General features: G+C 59.9%; 2 non-coding genes and 1 pseudogene across 2 annotated transcripts in view; all 3 read right to left on the bottom strand.

Moving 5' to 3' along the window:
- The window catches only part of LOC145273164 (large subunit ribosomal RNA), a 5,721-nt gene extending 2,800 nt beyond the window's left edge, over window positions 1-2,921 (bottom strand). Inside the window, exon 1 of the ribosomal RNA XR_013866195.1 lies at window positions 1-2,921. This exon is cut by the window's left edge and continues 2,800 nt beyond it. This is a non-coding gene — a ribosomal RNA (large subunit ribosomal RNA).
- Window positions 2,922-3,514: 593 nt separating this feature from the next.
- LOC145273123 (5.8S ribosomal RNA) lies at window positions 3,515-3,672 on the bottom strand. Its single transcript, XR_013866156.1, has one exon. It is a non-coding gene; the product is annotated as a 5.8S ribosomal RNA (ribosomal RNA).
- Window positions 3,673-4,070: 398 nt separating this feature from the next.
- LOC145273433 (small subunit ribosomal RNA) lies at window positions 4,071-6,441 on the bottom strand (annotated as a pseudogene).
- Between the last annotated feature and the right edge of the window lie 1,528 nt (window positions 6,442-7,969).

Genomic DNA, 7,969 nt, shown 5'->3' with positions numbered 1-7,969 from the left:
GACAGCGTCGCCACCCCCGGGCCCTCTCCGAGTCCGGGTTCGGGAATATTAACCCGATTCCCTTTCGACGGGAGGCCGGCCGCTTTGTTTTTGTTTGGGCTTTTGATTCGATTCGATTCGATCGCTTTCACTTTCATAACGGATCCGGCGCCTTTCGGGAAGACTTTCGCCCGCGTCTTAGGACCGACTGACCCGTGCTCGACCGCCGTTGGCACGGAACCCTTCTCCACTTCGGTCTTCGAAGGTCTCGTTCGAATATTTGCTACTACCACCGAGATCTGCACCCGCGGTCGGCTCCACCCGGGCTCGCGCCCTAGGCTTCCGTGCTCGCCGCGGCGCCCTCCTACTCGTCGCGGCATCGTTTCGGCGCGAAAGTTCATCGCTCCTCGCCGCGACGGTCCGGCATCGGTCCGTCGCTCCAGCGCCATCCATTTTCGGGGCCGGTCGATTCGGCAGGTGAGTTGTTACACACTCCTTAGCGGATTCCGACTTCCGTGGCCACCGTCCTGCTGTCTATATCGACCGACACCCTTTCGGGGATCTCATGGGCGTCGCGTTAGGCACCTTAGCCGGACGTTTGGTTCATCCCACAGCGCCAGTTCTGCTTACCAAAAGTGGCCCACTTGGCACTCGCATTCGAGGTGACCAACCGCCCAGCGAAGCGTGCTGGCGGCGGCGGCCGGATGGGTCGGCTCCGTCGTTCGGGAGAGTCGGCCCGTTCCACCCGTTCCGAGTTCGAGAGTAGGTCGAGGCCGTGAACGGCCCCGGGGCCTCCAATCGTTCGCTTTACCGGATGGAATTGCGACGATCGAGCGCCAGCTATCCTGAGGGAAACTTCGGAGGGAACCAGCTACTAGACGGCTCGATTGGTCTTTCGCCCCTACACCCGGTTCCGACGATCGATTTGCACGTCAGAGGCGCTTCGGACTTCCACCAGAGTTTCCTCTGGCTTCATCCCGACCGGGCGTGGATCGCCATCTTTCGGGTCCCTGGTCGCTCGCTACGCCAGAGTCGGCCGAGTCGTACTCGGAAAAAGGGGAAACCGACCCGGGGGTGATGCGCCCGCGCGCAGCGCCTAAACTCGACGACAAAATAGGACTAGTTCAAGCCGCGGGATCTCACCGATGGGCGGAAGGAGGATATGGAAGCTGGCGCCCGGCAATTCCCCTTTTTGGAAGATGCGCCGGTCCCCTCTCGGGGAGGAGGGAAAAACAACCGCACGTCAGCCACGAGCCTTCCCTCTCCTATCTCTCTCGGGAAGAGAGAAAAAAGGAAAAGTTGCGGGCACCGCAGCAGCGACGGCGGAAGGCCGAAAACGCCGCGCCGGCGGGATCGGGCACGGCTCGGAGGCGGGTGAGGCGAGGAGAAGACGACGGCACGAGACCGACGACACCCCCCGACGACCCCCGGACGACTTTGCCACGACACCTCTCCCGATCGACGCCCTCCTACACGCTCTCTCGCTTTCGCTTCGCCTTCGGGGTTAGTCAGAGGTGGCCCCTACGACTCGCGAACGGCCAGGACTCCTCGGTCCGTGTTTCAAGACGGGTCGGGTGGGTTGCCGATGCACGTCGCTGACCCGGGGTGGCGGGCGGCTCGAGTAAAAAAGCGTCGCCGAGCGACCTCTCCGGAAACGGAAACGGGCGCGGGCGGGGTTGCCCCCGACAAGAACCCGAAACGTCGGCGAGGTGCGTGACGGCGAGGCCGCGCCAGTCCTATCCCGCCTCTCATCGCGCACGCGCCCGAGACGGTGGGGCGCCTAAGGAGCGACACACAGAGTGCGTCGCCCGCACGCGACTTCCGGCGGGATCAAAACGGACCGGCTCGCCACGTGTAACGGATCGTGTCAGATTTCCTCCGTTCCCGGCAGAAAGGGGCAGTTACGTTCGCGGGCCCGACGGCCGGTGGCCCCCGACTTCACAAGGTGGGAAGACGGGGGTTTTCAGGGTGATGAAACGCCTGCCGCCTACGGAAAAAAACCCGCGTGTTCGACCTGCACGCCGGGAACGGGTCGCGACGACGGACCGGAGGGGAAGTGCGTCCGGTGCCGGCCGCGCGGAGGTCGCGCCGAAGCGCCCGCGCCATGATTACGCCGAGCGATGATGAAGGGGACGGGTGCAGCGGAGTCGCGCGCGGAGGGAGCAGGAGGAAAGAAGAAGCGGCGGCGACGGATGCGGCGGGTTAGGGCCCGGCGGCAGCAGCGATCGAGAGGACGAGTCCCCTCCGTCGCAGCCAACCGACGCAGCCACCTACCGACGCCGCGGTCGTCACCACGTTTCCCTTCCCGCTATCCACGCGGCCCGTCTCCTTCGTCGGCGACGCGGGCACAAAAGCTGGAACCGCGGGGAACGAGTCCCCCGCGGACACGACGAACGACGACCTGTGCCGCGACGGCCTCTCTTTCAAGAACACACATCGAGTTTGGGCTCGAGCCTAGGCAGCACCGGACTGAGTCCCCCCGCGATCGCGGTGAGCGGTCCCACCCGTTTACCCCTGGGCGGTTTCACGTTCTCTTGAACTCTCTCTCCAAAGTTCTTTTCAACTTTCCCTCACGGTACTTGTCGACTATCGGACTCGTCCCGGTATTTAGCCTTGGATGGAGCTTACCACCCGATTTGGGCTGCGTTCCCAAGCAACCCGACTCTCGGATCGAAGGCCGTCGCTCGCCGTCCGCACCGAATGGGCCTGGCACCCGCCGCGGGCGGCCCCGATCGAGGGAACTCCGAACTATGCGAGACGAAAACGAACGGCTGCCTTCGACCCATGCGCCACACGTCCCGAAGCCTTTTACTTGCGACGGGATTCGGCGTTGGGCTTCTCCCGGTTCACTCGCCGTTACTAAGGGAATCCCGGTTGGTTTCTTTTCCTCCGCTTAGCGATATGCTTAAGTTCAGCGGGTCGTCTCGTCCGAGCCGAGGGCGGCGGTTTTTAGTAGAGTGTGGTGTTTGGAGGAGAGGAATCTCGATCGGTACCCTCCGTGTGACGACGGCTGGCCGATATAGCGCCCGTCCGACCGAAAATGAAGAAGCCAACAATTAAAAAAAAGCGTGGGTCCTCCCCATCCGACGTTGCGTTGCCTACGACGCGGCCACCTTTTTACGGTGCGACGGCCGTGCTCGTCGCGCTGCTCGAGGCGTCGCTGAGAGACACCTTCATGAGGCAGAGAGCGAGACGAGCAGGCGGCGCTTACGTCGGCAGTCGGTTAGGTCGGTACTTTTTTTTTGGTCTCCCTTCGGCTGCTTTCGGACAGACTCCTCCTGCTCCTCCTCCACAGTGTTTCTTCACGCGGTCGAAAAGGGAAAAGACTCCGCGGTCTGCCAGCGGGAGACGAAGGAGGAGGCCGGAGAGGGTTTTAAAAAAAAAAAAGACATTGAAAGGAGTCAATTCTTTTTTTATTTTTCTTCCCCCTCGTCACTCGCTCCTGCGACGTCCCGGTTACCACCGTGCCGAGGACCGGGCGGGCACGGGGACGGCAAGATGTCGTTTCGTTAACGGAGAAAGACATGTAACGTTCCGCCTCTCGACCGGACGTGGCCCCGAGACAAGGGATCTCGGGGCCGCAATGTGCGTTCGAGGTGTCGATGTTCACTGAGTCCTGCAATTCGCATCAGTTATCGCGGCTGGCCGCGCTCTTCATCGACGGACGAGCCGAGTGATCCCCCGTCCAGGGTTCAGCACTTGGTTTTTTTATATTAGTTTTTGTTTATATAGATTTAGTAGTGTGCGAGGAGGTCTGTGCGAGGAGGCGTGACGGCATTGCAATGTCGCGAGTAGTTTGTTTTTTTAGCTAGCGGCGGTGGCACAGCGGCTGCAAAAAAACAAAAAAAACGATAAAGCGGCGACAAGGCAAAGAAGAAGCGGCCATCACTTGCGGTGGGCGAAAAAACAAACAGGTGGTAAGACGCGGAAGCAAGCAAGAAGAGCTGGGGCTTTAAAAACCTCCGCGTCACCACAAATCTATCTCTCGCTCCGCCTTTTATAGGTTTGTTTGCGCGCATTCGAGGCGTTGACGCCGACAGACAGAGGAGGTAGGCCGGAAAACAACAAACCAGTCTCGAACGGGAAAACGGTAATGATCCTTCCGCAGGTTCACCTACGGAAACCTTGTTACGACTTTTACTTCCTCTAAACGATCGGGTTCGGTCGTCTTCTCCAGGCATCGAACGCCGAGGCGTAGATGCACGAGTGTCGTGACGGACACGTCGCGCACTGCCCGGCGGCGTCGTCGGCCAGATCCGAGGACCTCACCGGACCGTTCGATCGGTAGTAGCGACGGGCGGTGTGTACAAAGGGCAGGGACGTGATCGACGCGGGCTGTTGACCCGCGCCTACCGGGAATTCCTCGTTCACGGGGTTGGTTACAGGCCCCGATCCCTATCACGGGAGGTGGTTCAGAGGTTTCCCAACCCTCTCGGGCCGGGGCGAAGTCCCCGCTGATACCTCCAGTGTAGCGCGCGTGCGGCCCCGGACATCTAAGGGCATCACAGACCTGTTATCGCTCCGCCTCGTGTGGCTTTCTGCCACCCGTCCCTCTAAGAAGTGCGTGAGAAAACCGACCCGGACCCGAGCGCCACGGAGGACGCCGAGCCCGCCGTAAAAATCACTGACATCGGCGCACTAGTTAGCAGGCCGGAGTCTCGTTCGTTATCGGAATCAACCAGACGGATCGCTCCACCAACTAAGAACGGCCATGCACCACCACCCACCGAATCGAGAAAGAGCTATCGATCTGTCAATCCTACCGGTGTCCGGACCGGGTGAGTTTTCCCGTGTTGAGTCAAATTAAGCCGCAGGCTCCACTCCTGGTGGTGCCCTTCCGTCAATTCCTTTAAGTTTCAGCTTTGCAACCATACTCCCCCCGGAACCGAACTCTGGTTTCCCGCAGGCTACCCGCCGGGTCATGGAAGCGAACGCCGGCGGATCGCCGGTCGGCATCGTTTACGGTCGGAACTACGACGGTATCTGATCGTCTTCGAACCTCCGACTTTCGCTCTTGATCGAGGAAAACGTGCTTGCCACACGCCATCGCTGCAGTTCGTCTTGCGACGATCCAAGAATTTCACCTCTAACGTCGCAATACGAGTGGCCCCGACCGCTCCCTTCGATCATTGCCTCGCCGTAGACGGAGACCGACAGACGTAGACGAGGCCCTCTTCCATCATTCCATGCTTATCGTATGCAAGCTTGAACAGCCCGCTCTGAGCACTCTAATTTTTTCAAAGTGAACGTACCGGCCGCCGCGGACACTCGGTTAAGAGCACCCTTGGAGGAGAAACCGCCGACCGCAACACGCGCGCAGACAAGACACGAAGCAGGGACTCGGAGCGGACCGGGGGGTTCAAAAAAAAAGAGGAACGCGCGGAAAGGGAGAGGGAGAGAAGCGCGGGGGTCAGAGTGCGGGGATGCGAATGAACGCACCCAAACACACACACGTAGCACCCCCCCGTTAGACTACTCCCGGAACCGAACCGACGACCACTTGTTTTTTTTTTCCCGGATCCCGATCACGACCTCCTCGTCCACCTCGCCGGCAGGACCGCGTGGCGGGTATGCTAGCGGTTGACACCGGCGGAAAGGGCCGGGAATGCGAACGGACGACCAAAGTCAACGACGGACGATGGCGCCGCCGCCCCGGGGCCGCTTGCGCGACCACGAACCCGAGTTCGGACTACGAGCTTTTTAACCGCAACAACTTTAATATACGCTACCGGAGCTGGAATTACCGCGGCTGCTGGCACCAGACTTGCCCTCCGGTTGGTCCTCGTTAACGGATTTGAAGTGTACTCATTCCGATCGCGGGGCCTCGACAGAGTCCCGCGTCGTTATTTTTCGTCACTACCTCCCCGTGCCGGGAGTGGGTAATTTGCGCGCCTGCTGCCTTCCTTGGATGTGGTAGCCGTTTCGCATGCTCCCTCTCCGGAATCGAACCCCGATTCCCCGTTACCCGTAGTAACCACGGTAGGCACTTAACCGACCGTCGACAGTTGATAGGGCGGACCCTCGAGAGACCCGTCGCCGGGCGTGAAAGCTCGTGCGATCGACCAGTGAGTTATCCAGAGTCACCAAAGCGGAGCGCGCCGCCCTATGAGCCCCGCCACCGAACGGACCCGCGAGCGGGAACGCCGACGACGGGAGGACGGAATGACGCGCATCGGTCTCAGTCTAATATGTAGCGCCGCGACCCGGAACGGCCGACGCGGGTGCCAGCGCGCGAGGCGTGGCGACGACGGCGCGCCGACCGATCGCGGCCTGTGTCACATGTATTAGCTCTAGAATTGCCACAGTTATCCATCGCCTCCGAGGAGGAATACGGTCCCGAGGATTAGGTCCGGTTCCTGAGCCATTCGCGGTTTCGCCCGTTCTAATGCGTGGCGTGAACTTACACTTGCATGGCTTAAGCTTTGAGACAAGCATATGACTACTGGCAGGATCAACCAGGTATCGTTGGAATTTGGGACTTTGTTTCGACAGAACGACAGACCGACCGACCGACCGACCGACATAAGACAGACAACTACAACGACGGGCACGTGTTTATTTATTTTTCGAGGGGGTTCGCCGTCAGTAGAAGCGCGCTGCCCGCGCTGATGGCCTCTTTTTTGTTTCTCCCCTGACTTGGACCGAGACCGAGACTCAAAGAACGAAAGCGACCAACGTCGACAACAACAACGACAACGGCACCCTTGACAGCGATACATACGACAAACGACAAGCAGCACGACGGCAGTGCACACGGACATCGAGGGTCAAGGTGCAGACTGAACTCGCCGAGGTCGTCGTCATCGTGGTCGCCATCGATTCCGTCTCGTCGTCGTCGTCGTCAACGTCCACGTCACAGCCGGCCGAGAAGAGAGAACAGACGACAGCGTCGACAACAACAACATCGACAACGGCACCCTTGACAGCGATACATACGACAAACGACAAACAGCACGACGGCAGTGCACACGGACATCGGAGGTCAAGGTGCAGACTGGAATCGTCGAGGTCGTCGTCATCGTGGTCGCCATCGATGCCGTCTCGTCGTCGTCGTCGTCGTCTTCGTCGTCGTCGTCGTCGTCATCAACGTACCAACCGACCGAGACGAGAGAGCAAGCAACAACGTCGACAACAACAACGACAACGGCACCCTTGACAGCGATACATACGACAAACGACAAACAGCACGACGGCAGTGCACACGGACATCGGAGGTCAAGGTGCAGACTGAACTCGTCGAGGTCGTCGTCATCGTGGTCGCCATCGATGCCGTCTCGTCGTCGTCGTCGTCTCCGTCGTCGTCGTCGTCGTCGCCAACGTCAACGTCAACATCACAGCCGTCATCGGGGAGGAGCTGGACCAGGGCAGCGGCGGCGTAAATTTTCCCGTCACCTTCGTCGTCGCCTTCGTCGACCGACCGACCGACCGGCGTCGTGTTCGTGCTCGGAAAACCGAGGAGAGACAACGTGCACATGGCGCGTTCTCGCAAGCGGCTCCTCGGTCCGATTTTTTTGGGCGGCTTTTTCGAGCTTTTTTTTTTTTCTCACCCTTTCGTCCGTGCGACGGCGAACGTTAGGGGAAAAAAAAAAAAAAAAAAACGACAACAACGCGGCGGACCGGGCGAACAACATCGTCGACACACACGACATTGACGACCGGTCCCCCTTTTCACAATCGCATCGAGATAAAAACGAACGAGTCCGATTCGAGCACCGAGTCGCGAGCGGGAGGACTGTCGGTGCAAGTATCGATCACTGACGTGAGCGCTTCGCCGGACAGAGGATGGCTCATCCGGCAGCCGTGCAAATCGACGGTATGGGAAGAACGAACAAGAAGAGCAACGACTTGATCGGCGGCTTGGGAACTGCGGACGGTGAAAACGGGTTAATCGACTGCGACCACGACTGCTCGATCGATCTTCTTTGGCGCTAACAAAGGTGGAGGTGGCGCAAGAAGGGACTAGCGCTATCACCGTCCACGTATCAGAAGA

This window comes from Euprymna scolopes, unplaced genomic scaffold (assembly GCF_053919585.1).
Source record: "Euprymna scolopes isolate OS-2025 unplaced genomic scaffold, ASM5391958v1 sca1, whole genome shotgun sequence".
NCBI classification, from domain to species: Eukaryota; Metazoa; Mollusca; class Cephalopoda; order Sepiida; family Sepiolidae; genus Euprymna; species Euprymna scolopes.
Note: the sequence above shows the minus strand (reverse complement) of the source record. Positions and strands in the feature narration are given on the sequence as shown.